Source organism: Lynx canadensis, chromosome D4, assembly GCF_007474595.2.
Source record: "Lynx canadensis isolate LIC74 chromosome D4, mLynCan4.pri.v2, whole genome shotgun sequence".
In the NCBI taxonomy this organism is placed as follows: domain Eukaryota; kingdom Metazoa; phylum Chordata; class Mammalia; order Carnivora; family Felidae; genus Lynx; species Lynx canadensis.
In genome coordinates, this window is record NC_044315.2 from 8,253,958 (window position 1) to 8,274,334 (window position 20,377).

General features: G+C 44.9%; 1 protein-coding gene and 1 long non-coding RNA gene across 2 annotated transcripts in view; both read left to right on the forward strand.

Moving 5' to 3' along the window:
* The window catches only part of LOC115499948 (histone-arginine methyltransferase CARM1-like), a 248,160-nt gene that overhangs the window by 109,622 nt on the left and 118,161 nt on the right, over positions 1–20,377 (forward strand). The gene's annotated exons all lie outside the window — the stretch shown is intronic.
* On the forward strand, positions 1,302–15,723 carry LOC115499515. The gene is made up of 3 exons (XR_003964182.1): positions 1,302–1,636; positions 13,604–13,972; positions 15,391–15,723. It is a non-coding gene; the product is annotated as an uncharacterized LOC115499515 (long non-coding RNA).

Here is a 20,377-nt window from a genome sequence, read left to right on the forward strand (position 1 = left end):
TTTGAAATGTGAGGCTGCTATTTTAGATTTAGAAGTGAGTCAACAGCTGCCAATTATCTGTAACTTGGGTAAGAGAGAAAAATCCAACTTTATTGGGGAGTTGACCTGTATTGATAATTAGGTGGCATCTCTGGGAAAGAAAGGATCAAATACTCAAATATGTCTGCGCAAGGAGTGTTTTTGCCCTTTTTCTCCTTCTTCAGAACTGTGACTCCGTGATCTCCAAGGCTGATTTTGTCACATGTCCCATGACCTCTGGGAATCTCAGAGACCACTGTGAAATCCAGTACATTTAAATTCACCGCGTTTTAGAAGCAGTGGAGATAGTTAGTGACAGATGCCAATGGAGAAAAAATGTTTAATTAAATGGACTTGGGGTAAATTCTGTGAAGCAGTAGTCTCTGCTAGTGGATTTGCACTAGGCGTGTGCAAGGTTGACATCCTGTTCAGTCATTTATGCATCTGGCAAATATTTATCGAGAGTCTCTTCCGTGCCAAGCACACATTTATGTGCTGAAGACAGAGTGCCGAATAAATAGAAGTCCTTACAATGATATAGCTGACATTTATCTCAATGTTTATTTGTTTTTGAGAGAGAGAGAGACAGAGCATGAGTTGGGGGAGGGACAGAGAGAGAGGGAGACACAGAATCTGTCAGCGGAGAGCCCGATGCGGGGCTCGAACTCACCAACTGCGAGATCATGACCCGAGCCGAAGTCAGACGCTCACCCAGGTGCCCCGTGGCTGACACTTGAAGAGAAGGGCACAGACAATAAATAAATGAAGAGTTATAGTGAAGTTGTGTGTGATAAAGGCTGAAAAGAAAAGTAAACCAGGGAAAGAGGCAGAGGAAGACGGGGGACTAAGCATGTGTACCGTTTGTAGGTAATTTGCGGGGGAAGCCTTATGGAGAAGTGACATTTGAGTAGAGGCCTGCCGTGCAGGACAGGGAGCCTTGTGCAGATCTGGACAAGGCGGGGGGGTGTCCAGACTGGGGAGCAGAATTACATTGACCGTGAGGCAGGGTGTGTCTGAAGAAAGGCACTAAGAACGGGGGGCCTAGATGAAACGAGGGAGAAGGAGAGGGGCGAGGTCAGAGAACAGAGGCCAGATCAGGTGAGATGTTGGAGGCATGGTGGGGATCCTGGTTTCATCCCAAGGGAGAATGAGAGCGTCCGGAAGCCTTGAAGCGGAGGCCCAGCTTTGTTGTGAGCATTATGCCATTTTTATGCGCATTTGCCAAGCGTCATACTTCCGTTCATTGTGATTGTCACAGCAGCCGTGTGAGGCCGGCGTGTTATCACTCTTGGTTTCCATTTTTAAGCAAAGACACCGAGGCTCACAGACAGGAAGGAAGGCGCCCAAGTGACAGAAAGAAAATGCAAGGCCCGTGGACCCAGCTTCTAAGCTGCCCTTTTCATTTTTCACTGGTTGACGCTGAACGTAGAAAACTCGTACCTTGAGTTGGGATGCTAACGACAGACACGGCAAAGCCAGCTTGTGTCAACATCTCACTCACGGAGAAAAGGAAATGAAGAAAGACAGTGGTGGACCTTCTTCTAGGAGTTGGTGAATCATGGGAAAGCTTTCCCATTTTTTTTTTTTAATTTGAAAAACATTCCAGTTTACAGAGAAGGTACGTGAACGTGACAGAGAACTTCTGAGTACCCTTTAAGTAGATTCATTAATTTACATATTTTCTCACATTTGATCTCTTAAACCCACACACGCTATCGCTTTATTTCTGATCTATTTGAGTACTTTGGGCTTTACCAGGTATAGCCTGATGCTGTGTCCTTCTGTAGATACCCCATTAGGGAGCACTGAGGTCTCTGCCTCTTGTTGGTAATAGGAATTTCGGGCACCTGGTCAACATGTTTTCCCGTTTCTTTACTGTTAACGTTACCGTGCTTTCCCTGTTCGTCGTGACGAATAAGCATTTGGGGCAAAGGTACTTTGAAATTACATAAATGGCCTGCTCCTCTTCAAATAGCCCGAATTTAGTATGCATTGATTATCCATTGCTTTGGGAACACGGTTGATTTTTGGGTACATTAGTCTCATATCCTGCAGTCCCGCCGAGTCACTTAGTTCTTGTAGACTTCTTTTGTAGATGCCAAGGGTTTTCTATATAAGTGATCATGTCATCTGTGATTAGAGACAGTTGTACTTCTTCCTCTCCAATCTGTACCCTTTTTATTTCTTTTTCTTGCTTACTGCACCAGCTAGGACCTGGAGGCCAGTGTTGCATAGAAGAAGTGAGCCTAGACATCCTTACGTTGTTCATGACCTCAAGGAAGACATTCAGTTTTCACCATTAGCTGTAGGTATTTTTATAGACATCCTTTGTTGGGTTGAGGAAAGTCCGTTCTGTTCCTAATTTGCTAGTCATGTCCATCTTGAATTGTGTTTTGCAAAATGTCTTTCTCGATAGATGAAGATGAGAGTATCATTTTTATTTTTAGCCTGTGAATAGGGTGAATTTGATTTTTCGAATGTTAAAACAACCTTGAATTTTTGAGTGAAAGCTCATTGTCATGATGTGTGTTTCTTTTTATAAATTAGATGTGCTAGAATTTCATAAATAGTTTTTGTGTCTATGTTCTTCAGGTGTTTCTTTGTAGTTTTTAAAAATGTCTTTGGGGGTTTTGGGGGTGGCTCAGGAAGTTGAGCGTCTGACTCTTGATTTCCGCTCAGGTCATGATCTCACGGGTCATGAGTTCAGGCCCCGCGTTGGGCCCTGTGCTGACAGCGTGGAGCCTGCTTGGGATTCTCTCCCTCCCCACTCTCCCTGCCCCTCCCCTGTTTATGCTCTCTCTCTCTCTCTCTCAAAATAAGTAAATAAACATTTTGGAAAAAATAAGTAAAATGCCTTTGTCTGGTTTAGGTATCAGATTAATGCTGGTCTTGTAAAATGGGGGCATGTTCCCCAAACTAGTTTTGTGAGCTCTTTGTGTGGAATTTGACATTGCTTCGTTCTCAAATGTTTGTCAGAAGTAACAACGGAAGCCAAATGCACCTTGAGTTTTCTTTGTAAGAAGATATTTAACTACAAAGGCAATTTATTTTATATATAGAGATCTAGTAAATATATGTACTGTTAACTAAATGAATTTTACTTATTTATGTCTTCCGTGCAATTTTTCCATTTCATTCAAGTTGTTAAATTACCTGCCATTATGTTCCGCGTAATCATTCTTTGTATTGGTATGATCTCCCTCCTTATATCAATAACAGCTATTTCCCCACCTTGATCAGCCTAGCTAGAGACTTACCAACTGTATTCAGCCTTCCGGTGAAAGAGTTTTCGGTGTCGCTCATTTTTCTCTATTTTGTTCGTTTTCCATCTTCTTGACTCTTTCTCTTGTCTTTATGATTTCCTTCCTTCTGATTACTTTGATTCTCTGGTTACTCTTCTCCCTCTCCCTTCTTAAGGTAGATGCTTAAAGCCTTCACCTAAGTGCTTTCTGTTTTTCTAATAGACACATTGAATGCTACAAATTTTTTTCTACACACTCTTCTCTGTACCTCCCATACATTTTGGTATGTTGTGTTTTCCTTGCCACGCAGTTCGAAATAATGTGTGTTGTTCTTTGGCCCGTGGTTTTTCCTTTTTGGTCCATGGATTATCTGGAAATAAATTGTTTAACTTCCAAACATTGGGAGACTTACCACATACCTTTCACCGTGCTGGTTGAATTCTTTTATGGTCTGAGAACATGTTTTGTTTCAAGTTTGTTGGAGTTTGTTTTAGGGCCCATAGTATGGTCCATCTTGGGGAATGTTCCATGTGTTTCTGGAAAGAGTACGTGTTATGTTACGGTCAGCTTGGATTTTTCTCTAAATGTCAGGTAGTTCAAGATCTTTAGTGATTCTTGGTCTACTTGTCTATCAATTATTGAGAAAGGAGAGTCGTAATTAGCAACGATAGCTGGATTTTCCCTATAGTTGTGTCTGCACCTTTGCTGTAGGAAAGTTGATACTCCCCTGAGCATTTCTGCAGTGATGCTTCACATAATGACTCAAGAAAGCAAAAAGTCAAGACTCCAAGCTTTTAGCAGCCGATTTTCAATTTTTTTTCTCTTTTGGGGAAAACTCATATTCGCTTGAACCCAGCTGGAGCCTGGCCCCCTCCGTGCCTCTCTGCTCTCAAGATTTATTATAGGAACGTACCCTCTGGTCCCCATTTCTTGTGGAACGTGCGCACAAAATACCTGAATAGTACTAAAATATTTGTGGATGAAATGGCATTAAGTCTTGGATTTGCTTTAAAATGTCCAGCCAACAAAACACAAGACACACGGCAGTAGAAATGAACGGAGATTGATGAAATCTCAGTCAGCTTTGGATCTGGATGATAGAAATCTTTTTTTTTTTTTTTTAATTTTTTTTTTCAACGTTTTTATTTATTTTTGGGACAGAGAGAGACAGAGCATGAACGGGGGAGGGGCAGAGAGAGAGGGAGACACAGAATCGGAAACAGTCTCCAGGCTCTGAGCCATCAGCCCAGAGCCTGACGCGGGGCTCGAACTCAGGGACCGCGAGATCGTGACCTGAGCTGAAGTCGGACGCTTAACCGACTGCGCCACCCAGGCGCCCCTTTTTTTTTTTTTTTAATTTTTTTTTCAACGTTTATTTATTTTTGGGACAGAGAGAGACAGAGCATGAACGGGGGAGGGGCAGAGAGAGGGAGACACAGAATCGGAAACAGGCTCCAGGCTCTGAGCCATCAGCCCAGAGCCTGACGCAGGGCTCGAACTCAGGGACCGCGAGATCGTGACCTGAGCTGAAGTCGGACGCTTAACCGACTGCGCCACCCAGGCGCCCCTATGGATGATAGAAATCTTTATACTACTCTCTGCGAATTTAAAATCATGATAAAAAATTTTAAAATGATACATGGGAAAGTCCATTAAAGTATGATTTGGAAGGGGCGTCTGGGTGGCTCGGTCGGTTGAGCGTCCGACTTCGGCTCGGGTCATGATCTCATAGCTCGTGGGTTCGAGCCTCTTGTCAGGCTCTGTGCTGACAGCTCAGAGCCTGGAGGCTGCTTCAGATTCTGTCTCTCCCTCTCTCTCTGCCCCTCCCCCACTCATGCTCTTTCTCTCTCTCTCTCAAAAATAAATAAACATTCAAAAAAAAAAAGAATGTATTGAGACAGCATGTGTTGGTTTGCCTGTTTTCAGGGTCATCAGATCTACTGGGATGTGTAGTCAGAGGCAATCTCTTACATCAGAATGGAGTTAAAATCTGCTTCTGATAGTTTGAAATTCAGCAGTCATTTCTCTCCTGAAGCTATCTGCACACAGTGTTCGGGCCCCGAGACCTGAATCACGGCACTCAACCTCTTTACCAACAAGTTGTATTGCAGAGTCTAACGTCCCTCTCCAGCACGTGAGTCAAGGTTTCTCTGCGGAGAGAATTGAAGATGCCGAAATATGTTCGGCGATGGTTCAGGGGGTAAGGAAACGGTTGCCCGCAAGTCGCACGTACGGTAATGGCTCCTGTCGTGTGAACAAGAAGCACACGGGTGCTTCCCGGGGTTCCCAGAAGGAGGAGCTGAAACAGCCCTTGGCCTAGAAACACCGACAGCTCTTTGGCCACGTCTCAGTCACCCCTTTCCACTGTGCCCCGTCGAGAAATGGGCTAACCCTTTCTTCTGTTGTCCACACCTGTAGATTCTGCCCAGGGTTTAAGGCTTCTCTTCTCATCAGGCTAAAAATTGTTTCTTTTTTTCTCTCCACCGTGACACCATGGACGTTGGAGGCCGGCTGATGATGTCTCTGTTGCGGGGGGGGGGGGGGGGGTGCTGTGCTGCACCCTGTTGGGTTAGTCTAGCAGCGCCCCGGCCTCTCCCCACTAGATAATCAACAGCACCGCCGTCCCCAGTTGTGACATTGTCCCCTCTCCAGACATTGCCCAATGTTCCTTGGGGGAGAAAAATCACCCCTTGTTGAGAAGCACCAACCCGGAAGCCTTTTGAGGTTTCTGTGGGTTTGACTGCGGGAAATAAGGAAGATTAAGTTTCAACAAATAAGCTGCTTTCTGTCCTTCTTCTCGTCACTTACTTGACCAAGAGCCAGAGTTTGTGGACTGTGGACCAGGCAGATGGGTTTACAAGATGGGTTACATTTAGCCTCCAGGGTGACTTTGTGTTTTAATTAAACCTGAAGGCACTTACACTAGGTCTCTACTCTCCAGCCCTGTTTCTTTATAGCCGCTGCTACTTTCTAGAGATGCACACACGTGGGCCCCTTCACTTACTTACGGAACCTGTCTGGCTCATGAAGCATTTGAATGTGCCACCTTTGTAAGGTCAGGCCATGGTGGAAAAGGCAGGGACTAATATATGTGCTCATTGAGCAGACTTCAGAGCCACTGCGGTGCACATAACACTTTGTCTAAACTAGGGGGAAAAAAAAAACCCAAAAACCTCCTTCCTTAAGACAGTTTTTCTTTCGTCTGCCAGAAAGTAATCATGATTTTGCTAGGGAAAAAAAATACTATTGACTGTCATTTGCTAAAGAATTGTAATAAATTAATCAATCTAAGTATTTCTGATAAATAATCTAGTTCCTGGGTTGTGCAGTGCACATCCTGTGCAACCATACGTGGCAGTCTTGCATAATTAGGTTAAGGAAGGTCTGGATTCCATAGGGAAACCTAGAATTAGGCTTTCCTGGGAATTTCATTAAATAATAGGGTTTACAGAGGATCTTTGAGACAACAGGGCAGATCATGGAGTGAAGGTAAGATCACTATTATATATATATATTTTGTGGCTAAAGGAAAATAGCTTCTCTTTATACCAGTCAGATGTTCTGACTGATACCCTATCCTGGACCAATCTTGGGGGTGTGAGGATGTCACTCAAGGAGGGCGTGACTGAGAAGGAAGTAATAGCAAAGGTGCCATCAGGAAGAAATAAAGAGTTTCCATGGCTGCTAGAACTTTGTGCTCACGCAGAACTGATCCTAAGAGACTGTTCTTTCTGGGCCTGAAAACCATTTCTCTGATTAATGATTAACGGTTGTCTAGCCAGGGTTCTCAAGAGAGACGATCCCTACATCTTCATGTTCTTAATTTGACATTAATTTATTGCTATTTTTCTTTCTTTGCTTCATTCACTCTCTGTGTTTATTTATACAATAAATGTTTTTGAGCACCTTCTGTGAGCTTGCACTATCATAGATCCCTGCTCTTGTGGAAAGACCATTTTCCAAAAGTGACTTCAGCCCAAGCAGCCACTTTACAGAACCCCTCTCAATCGAAGATAATTGTCGTTTGTTCAGATTCCACTTTAAAGTTTATTTTTCATTATTATTGTATCTGGGGTGAAGATCTTATCAATACAGCTGCTGTTAGCATTTTGGCTTCATTATTTTCAGCATTTTTGTTTTGTATCCGTCTCTAAATGGTTGTGATTGTTGTTTACGTATTATTTCGTACCGTGCTATTTTCATGTCACATTCTGTCGTCAGTATATTTCCCTGTTTGTTAGTCTTTATAAGCATCATTGAAAATACTTGAGTGATATTCCACAAACGAGTTCCTATAAAATACTTACGTGATCCTTTACAGTAGGACATTGAAATGATTTCTGTTTTTCAGTATAAATAATAATCTTGCGATTCTAATTAGTAATAGCGACATTTTTCGTATTACAAATAAATAAATGTTTTTGCGTCCATAGCTTTTGGATGGTTTCATTCTGCCCAATCCCCAGGCGTTGAACAAATGTGCCAGAGCATATGAAGTTTTCTTTCTTGCTCCTGTACATACGCTGGGTTGCTTTCCAGAACACGTGTTCTGGTTTATGATGACTCTAGTGGGGTTTCTGTGTATTGTTTCATTGAAACCTTAACATAATTGGATGTTGTAGGTTTTATTAATTCAGCTGTCCTTTTTTTTTTTAATGTTTATTTTTGAGAGACAGAGCATGAGTGGGGGAGGGGCAGAGAGAGAGGGAGACAGAGGACCCAAAGCGGGCTCTGTGCTGAGAGCAGAGAGTCCGACGCGGGGCTCGAACTCGCAAACCATGAGATCGTGACCTGAGCCAAAGTCAGATGCTTAACGAACTGAGCCACCCAGGCGCCACTAATTCAACTGTCCTAAAAAAGAATACATCCGGGGTGCCCCGGTGGTTCAGTCATAGAGCACACAACTCTTGAGCTCAGGGTTGTGAGTTCGAGCCCAACGTTGGGCATAGAGATTACTTAAAAAAAAGAAAACAATTAAAAAATAGTGCATCAGTTGAATTTGCATTTCACTGCTTTCTGTTGATGTGAAATTGGGGGAGATTTTGTTAGAATCCCAGAATTTGAACTCGGGACACTGGGTGCGATCCGATCTCTGCCTCTGGAAGACCCTCTACTCAGGCAGTGAGAAGAGCTGTGCACGGATATTTGCTCTGTTGTCGCTCTCGCGGCCACGAGATAGGGTTCCCCTGCCATGCTTCCTTCAAGTTAGGCGTGGAGGTGAGACTTGCCTTGGCCAATAGCTGTGTCCTTTCTCTCTGAAGGATTTACAAGCCCGTGTGGCCATTGTCATTTTCTGGTGTTTTGCACCCACCGTCCTGAGGCACTTTCTTGCCTGGGTCCTTGAGTGAGAATAACGTGAAACAGAGACCCCCGTGCTGACCGGACGTGGACACAGAGCCTAAATTAGCAGCAGATGCTGTCCCACACCTCTGCGATTTGGAGTGTGAAGAGGCAAACAAGCCTCTTCTGTGTGATTCAGCCACCACAGCCGGTCCACCTGCCTGTGCTGCTGCGACATCGTGCGGCTGCCGCGGGACCACAGAACACGCGGCAGCTCCAGGAGTCAGATGCTTTCCCAAATAGGGAAAGAGTTTGGTATTTATGTATAATCTACTCAATTCCGAGCAACAAAGTGGGTGACAACATTATGCCATCTGCCAGCTCAAATTATTTTGTCCTCTCAGATTAAAAATTGTTTTAATATTCGGCAGGAAGTGACTTAATGCAGGTTGGCTTCGGGCAACTTTGTAAAAATTGCTTTTCCTTCATGACAGGCCCGTAAAAGCGAATAATAATAATAATAATAATAATAATAGGTAACATTTACTGATCATTTCATTATGCTTCAGGGACCGTGGCAACAGATTCCCTTTATTTCCCTTTGCAACACAATGAGGTCAGTGCTATTATCATCCCTGGTTTACAGATGAAAAAACTGAGGCTCAGGGTGATTGTCACTTGTCGGGGTCATTCACGGTTAGTCACGGGTTACTAGGATTTGAACCCAGGTCCGTGGGGCTGTGTGCCAGCCCCTACGTGACAGGGGCCACATTGTGGCTTCCCAAACTTTTCTCAAAGCCCCACACGGGCACATTTTGGTTCTTCCAGACCCTTGTCCTACCACCTTTCCTGTCACCCGCCTTTGCCATATATGTATCAAAGATTTTATCCGTATAAGAAGTCTGTCCAGCCCATGCTGAGCGAACGGGCACTGTGCAGGCCGAGACACGAAAGTCAATGAGCTGCTATTGCTTCCCTCCAGAGGCTTTATACGTTGGAGCAGCTCCCACCAAGAGCAGTAAGGCGTGAGCCGAAAAGTGAGCCACGCATGTAGTTTTAAAAAATATTTTTCCATATTTTGTTAGAAATAATGATAATGTTGGGGCGCCTGGGTGGCGCAGTCGGTTAAGCGTTCCGACTTCAGCCAGGTCACGATCTCGCGGTCCGTGAGTTCGAGCCCCGCGTCAGGCTCTGGGCTGATGGCTCTGAGCCTGGAGCCTGTTTCGATTCTGTGTCTCCCTCTCTCTCTGCCCCTCCCCCGTTCATGCTCTGTCTCTCTCTGTCCCAAAATAAATAAACGTTGAAAAAAAAATTAAAAAAAAAAAAAGAAATAATGATAATGTAAAATTTACCATCTTAACCATTTTAAGTGCAATTCCGTGGTGTTAAGTACACTCATACTGTGCCACCATCACCAACATCGGTCTCCAGAACTCTTTCCACTTTTGGAATTGTAAGTGTCCTAGTAAACATGTCTTTGAAGCCAAAAGAAACAGGTAAAATTACTTTTAATAATCTGGTTTAACCCAGGAAACCCAAAACATCGTAACTTAAACACGAAACCAGTGCAGAAAAATTGTTAATGCAATGTTTCATGTTCTTTTTCTCTTGTGCTGTGCTTTTTGGAATCTCCTAGATTGCGTTTGACACTTAGCAGCACATCTGAATTTGGACTGGCCGCATGGGAAGGGCTCTGTTGCTGCATGGGGTTGTGTCGCTCAGTGGGAAGCACAAAGGCAGAGATTGATCATTTCAAGGTAATAAGGAGAAAGATGGGATAGAACATCCCTGGGGCACTGTGGGAGCACAGCAAAGAGACACCTAGCTCACTCTGGAGCTCTAAGGAGGCTTCTCATATGGGCAAAGAACAGTAAAAGACACGAGATCCACGGCACAGAGACAAGCCATGCAAGGAACTGCCCACACTGGTGAGAAGCCAGTGCGAGGCCGGCGGGAATGAGGCCGACTGGTTTCTAGGGCAGAATGGGGCACAGTCAGGAAGGGCTTTGTATGGAAGCAAAAGAGTGGGTTTGTTTGCATGACCCAGTGCAGCCTTACAGTGTCCTTTCCTACACATGAGGTCATTTGGGAATGGCATCAGCCCTCAAACGAAGTAAGCATTTGTGGCTGATTGCCACAGACTGCTAATTGTCTCCTTCTTCTCTTCTCACCTTCTTCCATGTTGTCAGAAGTCATATACTGTTAGGGGTGATAATGAGCATAGCTAACTTGCACCTCCCAGCCAGCCTTGCAGATAAAGAGGGGAGCTGGAGTTATTTGATTGGGTTTCTGGGAAATCTCCTTAACAGGGGCTATTTGCTACTTATACATTGCCCCTTTCAGTTTCTTGCTGCCTGGGATGTATACATGATTGCTGTGAGGCACCCTGAGGATAGAAAGTATGTTTTTTAAATTTATTTATTTTAAAGTTTATGTATTTATTTTGAGCAAGTGAGAGAGAGAGACAGTGTGTGCAAGCAGGAAGGGGAAGAGACAGAGGAAGAAAGAGAATCCCAAGCAGGCTCCATACCTTCAGCACAGAGCCTGCTGCGGGCCTCAAACCCATGAACCGTGAGATCGTGACCTGGGCCGAAACCAAGAGTCAGACGCTTAACCGACTGAGCCTCCCAGGCGCCCTGGAAAGTATGTTTGGAACACATCACAAGGGAAGGGCACATGATACTTGCCTATGTATGTCTGTGGAATGACTCCACCAGCCCTGAGCTGCCTCGTTCTGGACTTCTTTTATGCGACAGAAAAATAAATCAAAATCACAGTCTCGTTGAAGTCATTATTATTTGGGTTTTTCGCTGTATGCCGATAAACCCAACTCTGAGTCCCACAGGACACACAGCCCATCGATTAACTCTCTAAGTTCATTTTGCAAAGGAGCTTGCCAAGGATCTGAAAACTTCCACTACCTGGTAAGGGTCAGGCAGGAAGCTATAGGGTCAGAGGTGAAACCGAAGCCTGGGGGTTCTGGCTCCAAAGCCTCTGCTTTATCTATTGTAAGACTTTGCTGTCCAAGGACGTGCTGTCTGTTACCTCCAGCTCCTCGTCGCAGCGCGTTTTTTGGGGTAGCCGTCCTGCAGAGGAGTGACTGGAGAACAGCAGGTCACAGCTGGTGACATCCTGTACTAGTAGCTCATCGGAACTGGTGACTCGTGCGGTGACCACTGTGTTCCAGCTCCTACTGGGGCAGGGTTGTCGTCTGTCTTGACCGTCTAGCAGGAGACCCATAAAACGTAGGGCTCTCCCTCCCCTTGAGCCTCCTGCCACAGAGTGATTTCTTGCCTTTCATGCTTCCCAGCCGCTTCTGCTGGGTCCTCCTGGCTGTGCAGAGAGGAGGCTCAACAGGCCCTTCTTGTCCTGCCAGTACAAGATGTGCAGGCATCTGGCTTGCCCCTCCCTTCCTGCTGTTTGCCTCCTGGCTATGTCACTAGTCATTAGCATCCCCAGCAGAGGGTGGGGATGCTCAAATCTGTCAGTTCTGCAACTTGTTGGCATGTCTGCAGAGAGCTCAGCGGGGAGAGGGGTGTTGCTGACTCAAGGGCTAAATACGATTTTCGGATCATCCGCAGAGCTCAGTCATCCGTAAGATCCTGATGACTTGCAAGGTGGCCAAATCAATCAGTGGTTTATTGAGCATCCTCACTGACCTTCAGAACTCCCGTTAGCAAAACCTCCGGTCCCCAGAACTCCCGTTAGCAATCCCTCCGGTCCCAGTGCCCGTGGCCGAGCACCTCGTGCCCGCCTCACTGGTTCCAGGTGTGGCCAGGTTGTCAGCCTGGCCTTGGGTGGTGACGCCTCCCGGCTGACCCGACACTCCTCACTCTGATTTCTCGGACCTTTTCTGCCAATCTGCCTGCACAGCTGGGCACAGAAGCATGTGTGCTGCTTACCTGTGTATCTAGAGGTGGGATGACGAGGGGCTGGCCAGTAAATATTTTAGGTTTCACGGGCCATGTGGTCTTTGTCACAGGTACCCAACTCTGGCGTTGTAGGCGCAGAAGCAGCCATAGATGATACGTGAAAGAATGCGTGTGGCTGTACTCCGGTAAAATTTAACTTAGGGACGCTGACGTTTGAATTTCATATCATTTTCATTGGTCACGAAGTATTCTTGTTTCTGCTTTTTTAAAAAAGATATGTGAAAATTGGGGGCGCCTGGGTGGCTCGGTTGGCTAAGCATCCGACTCCCGGTTTCGGCTCAGATCGTGGTCTCGCGGTTGGTGAGTTCGAGCCCCGTGTCGAGCTCCACGTCGACAGCTCAGAGTCTGCTCTCTCTCTCTTTGTGCCCCTCTCCTGCTCATGCGCGCTCTCTCTCAAAATAAATAAGTAAACTTTAAAAAGTTAAAAAAATATGTGAAAATATAAAAACTATTCTTGGCCTTTGGTCTATACAAAAACATGCCAGAGGCTGGATTTGACCCGTGGGTCATAGTTTGCCTACCGGTGATCTAACGGCAGGGTAACATGGTAACTAAAGGGAGGATTTGTAGGGCGCCTGGGTGGCTCCTCTGGTTAGGCATTCGACTTCGGCTCAGGTCATGACCTTGTACTATGTGGGTTCGAGCCCCACGTCGGGCTCTGTGCCGGCAGCTTGGAGCCTGGAGCCTGCTTCGGATTCTGGGTCTCCCTCTCTCTCTGCCCCTCCCCTGCTCACTCTCTGTCTCTCAAAAATACATAAACATTAAAAGAAGATTTCTTTTTAAGAGCGTGATTTGTTTTGGTGCAAAGCCTGGTGCTGTCACCAGTCAGCTGTGTAATTTAATTGTGGTTAGTTTATCCCCTAAGGCTTGGTTTCCTCATTGCGAAGAGGGGATAATCCCAGTAAACGAGATGGTGGATGTCGTGTGCATAGCCCAGCACGCTGTAAGTGTCCCCCAGGGCTGGGCTGGTCTCTGTGGGAGATCCGAGAGTGAAGCAGACAGGGCTGCCCTCTCCAGGAGCTGGGAGTCCGGCAAAGAAGGGTCTGCGCGCCCCGGTCCCTGTCACACAACGTGACAACGTGATCATGGCTGTGACAGAGGCACAGCGGGGACCATCTGTCATCTCCACAGGGGCAGTACAGCTGCTGGAGATTTTGGAATGCTCTGGGTGTTGGCTCCAAGAAAGAACAGACCCACCCACCTGGGACTGCTGCGACAAGGCCCATGCGTGCACCTCTATGAACCCCTGCAGCCCGCCGCACCCCGTGGCAGTAGGGCCCAGCTCCCCCGTCCCCTCGGCCACCGCCTAGAATCCTAATGGGCTTGGGGACCACCTGTCTGTCCCTAGGTATCGACTCCTTTGACTCAGCCTGTAAAGACAAAAGATGACAAAGTGACTCGTGAATGATTAAAACCTCCATATGGTTGGGATGGCATAGTTTCTAATTGTTTTCTTTTAGACAACATCCGTGTCACAGGCACCCTTCTGAGACCATAACGGTAAGTAGCGGTAACTCACTAATTGTCGATCTTCCCTCCAGAGAGGAGTAAACCCCTTACTTAGCGACAGTCCTGCCCCTTTCCATTTGTTTCCTCAAGTTTTCCTGAGTTGACATCACTCATGAGTCCTTTTGTGTCCTGAATCCTGTGCTGTTCTGTTCCGTGCACGCTGACCCCTTACCCTCTCGAGTCACGTATTTTCATACCAATCGCAGAACTTTCTCACGCTTTGAGTGCAGTTACCTAAGTTCAAGCTTTTAAAGCAGTGATCTTCTCATTCCTTCCTTTTTGCAAACTCTTTTCTTCGATATCCTTAAAAAATGCCTGCCGCAGCTCCAGTTACCTTGGGGATTCTTGTCTCATTTCTGCAGTGCTGCGCTTCCTTTCTGCTCTGTCCACTCTTTGATCTGCCTTCTGCTCTGACAGTGGGAAGGATTTTTGAGGTTACTCTGGAATTCTGAAGTGTGAGAGGAACTTCCAAGTTGAGTATGACATGGAAAGCTTGCCTGGGCTGGCTGCTGTATAAAATAATTCCACACGACGCTCTTCATAGCCTCTGTGGATGTTTTGTGCAGTGCACAACCTGTGTGGTGATACTTGGCTACCCTGGCCCAGTACACTGGACTCCTTGAGGCTGTGATGCACACTTTGGATGGTACTGCCGTACTCATGAAGAAGGAGGGGGACGAAGAGAAGAGGGGGAGGGGAGAATAGCAGTACTTTTGTAGGGCGTCTTTTGTGCTGGACACTCTTGTAAGCACTTGACATACATTCACTCATTTAATTCGTAAACAGGTGAATTTTATTCCGGAAGTCGTGCCTGGCTCCCACAGTGTGTCCAGCCCTGTCCTGGACAGAGTGGTTCTTTCTTTCACGCAAGCTGGGTTGCAGTCCAATGCATTTTGGTGGAACCGATCAAGAAGTCACCTGTGATACCCATTGGCAGCCCCAAAGCTCAATGCAAAGATCATTAAAATTGCATCTGACCCTCCCCCTGTTAACAAGTCCAGCTCACTTTGAGCATTGCATCACCAGGGGGCCCTTCTCTTCAGCTGTCGTTTTCTCCCTAACTCTCTGTCTTGGCCTCTGCACCCTGGAAAACCAGGCCACCTTCCCCACCTGCACTCCCGCTCGGACACCTCCCTGCCGTGGGCTTTGCTTCCGGCCATTTCCTTCTTCCTCCTCACCTGCTCGCATTCCTCCTTTCTACCTTGGCTCGCCTGTCATCATCCTCTAAGCAGCCTTTCCTCCTGGAAGGAATACACTCTGCCTTCTGGAATCTGTGAAGACAGATCATCGTGCAACACTTGGTGTGTAAAAGTGCATTGCTCTGTAGTGTTCTTGCGCGCGCGTGTGTGTGTGTGTGTGAGGAGTCACGTATTCCTCAGGGTGAGAACTCATTCTAACTTTGTTTATAGCCCCTCCACAGCCCCTCATACCTGTTGCCTAGCATACCACAGTGATCAGCGAATGCGTTTGGATGAGGAGGTGCCTCACCACCAGCCCTCTGGCCACCGCGGCTCAGGTTGTTCAGAGGCTTGCAGCCTTCCGAGCAAAGCTGGCTTTCTTGGCTCCCTTCCTTGTGCCAGTGTGATTTCCACGCTGGACCTTCAGTGAAACACCCAGAAAGGGCCCTCCTCCCCTTGAGTCATTGTGAAACGAAGAGCTCCCCAGCGAGGACAGCCCTTGTGGCCACTTGGATAAAATTCACACCTATGTCCACTCGTTTTCCTTCTGTAGAATAAAATAATTTCCAACCCGAGCTAACACTGAGTGGCTTCCTGATAACGCGTGTATGTAAATATACACATTTACAAGTGTAAATTGCTTACATACGTAAGCAAGGAGGAACGTACTTTTGTATTGTATAAAATATAAATCGGCGCATGCACACGTGTGAGTAAATATAAACATACTCAGCCACAACCCCGGGGGATGGGTGTTCTTTGCATTCTCATTATACAAAGGGTGGGATGGAGACACATCTTGAAGGAATCTGTCCACAGTCACACAACTAGTAAGCAGGAGAGGCAGGATTGAGAGGAACCACCATTGGATGCCAGACAGATTAGAGTGAGCCTGCACCCTTGGTATCTACAGTGTGGACTTGTAGACTGTACTTCCTGGGATTTGAGTCATCTGTGGGTGCGTGTACGTGTGTGTGTACCTGTGTGCGTGCGTGTGTACGTGTGTGCCTGTGTGTGTGTACCTGAGTGTGCAAGAGGCTGGAAACAAATTTCAAGCGCAGTATTTTGTAAACTTGATATTCTTTTTTGTTTGTTTCCTTTGCTTTGTATTATTTCGGGATCTCCCCCTTCAGCTTTATCAAGGTGTAATGGACATAGAACACTGTGTAAGTTTAAGGAGTACAGTGTGGTGATTTGATATCCTTATCTGTTGCAAAATGATTACCTCAGTAGGGTTCATTCACACCTCCATCGCCTCGAATACCATTTGTTTGTGGTGGTGAGAACATTTAAGGTCTCAGTGTCTTAGCAGCTTTAAGGACGCAATACTGTATTGTTTGTTTTTTTTTTAAGTTTATTTATTTTTGAGACAGAGAGAGAGAGAGCATGAATGGGGGAGGGGCACAGAGAGAGGGAGACACAGAATCAGAAGCAGGCTCCAGGATCTGAGCGGTCAGCACAGAGCCCGACGCGGGGCTCGAACTCACGGACCGTGAGATCGTGACCTGAGCCGAAGTCGGACGCTTAACCGACTGAGCCACCCAGGCGCCCCTACTGTATTGTTAATGTAATCATCCACACTGTGCATCAGATCGCCAGCCCTGGATCATCTTTATAGCCAGGAGTTTGTATCTTTTTCCACATCTCCCCATTTCCTGCATCCCCAGCCCTGGACAACCGTCATTCTACTCTCTGTTTCTGTGGGTTCAGTCTTTTTAGATTCCACGTGTAAATGATACTATCTCTTACTTGCCTTTCTCTGTCTGGCTTATTTCACTTGGTTTCATGCCCTCAAGTTCTATCCATGTTGTTGCAATGGCACAATTCCTTCTTTCTCGTGGCTGAATAATATCCCATTGAGTAGATGAACCCTATTTTCTTTATTCATTATCCATAGACAGACACTTAGGTTGGTTTGGGCGACTGTGAATAATACTGCAGTGACCTGGGGGGGGGGGTGCAGATATCTCTTCAAGATAGTGATTTGACTTTACTTGGATATATACCCAGAAATGGGTTTGCTGCGTGCTACTTTTTTAATGGTAGTTATTTTTGAGACAGAGACAGAGACAGAGACAGAGCACAAGCAAGGGAGGGCAGAGAGAGAGGGAGACCCAGAATCCGAAGCAGGCTCCAGGCTCGGAGCTGTCAGCACAGAGCCTGACGTGGGGCTCAAATCCATGAGCCGTGACATCATGACCTGAGCCGAAGTCGGACGCTTAACTGACTGAGCCACCCAGGCATTCCTGCTGGATCCTGTTTTTCATTTTCATCTATTTATAACTCTTTGAGGAACTGCCATACTGTTTCCCATTGTGGCTGCCCCAGTTCACATCCCGACTAAGAATACACAAGTGTTCCTTCTTCACATCCTTACCAACGCTTGTTATCTCTGATCTTTTTGATAATAGCCATCCTAACAGGTGTGAGGTGACATCTCATGATGGTTTTCTCCCCCTCATCTTTATTTATTATTTAAGTTCTAGTTAACGTACAGTGCGATACTGGTTTCGGGAGTAGGATTCAGTGATTATCACACACAGCACCCAGTCCTCATCACAAGTAGCACCCTCCTTAATCCCCATCGCCTCTCTAGCCCATCCCCCAACCCACCTCCCCTCTAGCAACCCCCAGTTTGTTCTCTGTTGTTAAGAGTCTCCTGTGGTTTGTTCCTTCTCTCCTTCCTCGTATGTTCATCTGTTTATTTCTTAAATTCCACATGCATTCATTGCTAGGGTATTTGTCTTCTCTTGACTTACCTCACTTAGTACGATACTTTCTGGCTCCATCCATGTCATTGCAAATGGCAAGATTTCATTCTTTTTGAGGTCTAATTAATATTTCATTGTATGTATATGTTGGTTATTGTTGATAATGCTGCTGTAAACATTGGGGTGCATGTACCCATTCAAATCTGTATTTTATATCCTTTGAGCAACTACCTAATAGTGCAATTGCTGGATTGTGGGGTAGTTCTGTTTTTAGTTTTTTTGAGAAACCTCCATACAGTTCTCCAGAGTGGCTGCACCAGTTTGCATTCCCACCGGCCATGCAAGAGAGTTTCCCTTTCTCCGCATTGTCACCAACATTATGGTTTTGATTTATGCTTTTCTGATTAGTGATAATTAGCATCCTTTCACGTACCTGTTGACCATTGTATGCCTCCTTTGGAAAATGTCTATTTAGGTCCCTCTGCTCATTTTTTTATTGGCTTTTTTTTTTTTTTTTTTTTTGCTATTGAGTTGTGAGGGGTGTGTGTGTGTGTGTGTGTGTGTGTGTGTGTGTGTGTGTCTATCAACCCCTTATCCGATATGTGTTTTGCAAATTTTTTCTTCCATCTTCCTTCATTTTGTTGGTCGTTTTTTTTCTGTGCAGGATTTTTGGTATCATCCCACTCATTTATTTTTACTTTCGTTGCCTTTGCTTTTGGTGTCACATCCAAAAAGTCATTGCAAAGACCATTGTCAAGGAGATTCTCCTTGTTTTCTTTCAGGAGTTTTATGGTTTCAGTTCTTATATTGAAGTCTGTAGTCTATTTCACATTACTTCTCAGGAGGCCCAATTGCAAATTTCTACATGTGGTTCATCGTTTGTCCTATCACCATTTGTTGACAAGATTAGCCCTTACCCGTTGAGTATTCGTGGCTCCCCTGTCAAATGTTAGTTCTCCATATATGTGAGGATTTGTTTGTGGGTCTAAGTTCCATTCCATTGGTGTATGTGTCTGTGTTTATGACAGTACCATACTGTTCTGCTTACTATAGCTTTGTAGTGTTTTTTGAAATCAGGAAGTGTGATGCCTTCAGCTTTTGTCGTTCTTTCTCAAGATTGCTTTGGCTATTCTGGGGTCTTTCATGGTCCTGTACAAATTTTAGGATTGTTTATTCTATTTTGCTGAAAAATGCCAGTGGAATTTTTAGTGTTATTATTATTATTATTATTTTTTTTTTGTCCCTGGAATTTGATGGTGATACATGAAATGTATAGATGACTTTGGGTACTATGGACATTTTAACAATATTAGTTCCAAACCATGAACATGGTATATATATATATATATATATATATATATATAGATATAGATATATAGATATATAGATATAGATATATAGACATAGATATAGGTATATAGATATATATAGATATGGATATAGATATAGATATATTTCCATTTGTTGGTGTTTTGAGTTTCTTTTATCAAAGTCTTCTTCAATTTTCAGTGGGCAGATCTTTCGCCTCCTCGGTTAAATTTATTCCAAAGTATTTTATTGTTCCTGATGTTATTGTAATGATTTTTTCCCCTTTCTTTTTAGATTCATTGTTAGTATATAAAAATGCAACTTACTTCTGTAGACTAATTCTGTATCCTGCACCTTTCCTGAATTTGTTCATTAGTTCTAATAGTGCTTCAGTGAAGTCTTGAGGATTTTCTCTCTATGAGATCATATCATCTGCAGACAAGGAGTTTTACTTTTTCCTTTCTGATTTGAATGTCTTCCCCCCCCGCAATTGTTCTGGCTAGGACTTCAGCACCCTGTTAAATAGGAAGGGTGAGAGTAGACACCCTTGTCTTGTTACAGAGCTTACAGGAAAACTTTCAACCTCTGACCATTCAGCATGATGTAACCTCTGGTTTTGTTATATATAGTCTTTATTAAATTGAGATACGTTCCTTCTGTGCTTACTTTGTTGAGAGCTTTTATCGGGAAAGGATGTTGTATTCTATGAAGTGCTTTTTCTCCATCTACGGAGATGATTGAATGACTGTTATCTTTCATTCTATTCACATGGTGTATCACATTTAGTGATTTGCATATGTTGAGCTATCTTTGTGTCCCAGGGATAAATTATCATAGTGTGTTGTTAAATTTGGCCTGGTAATACTGTGTTGAGAGTTTTTGCATTTATGTTTATCGAAGATAATGGCCTGTAGTTTTCTTTTCTTGTAGTGTTCTTATATGGCTTGGTGTCAGGGCCATGCTCGCCTTGTAGAATGAGTTTGGGGGTGTTTCCTCTTTTTTAACTTTAGAAGAGTTTGAAGGGATGGCGTTAATTCTTCTTTAAATATTTGGTAGAATTCACCAGAAAAACCATCTGGCCCCGGGCTTTTTTTAGTTGGGAGGGTTTTTTTTTAGTACTGATTCAATCTCCTTACTCATTATTGGTCTTTTCAGATTTCGAATTCCTCATAATTCACTTTTGGTACTTTGGTTGTTTC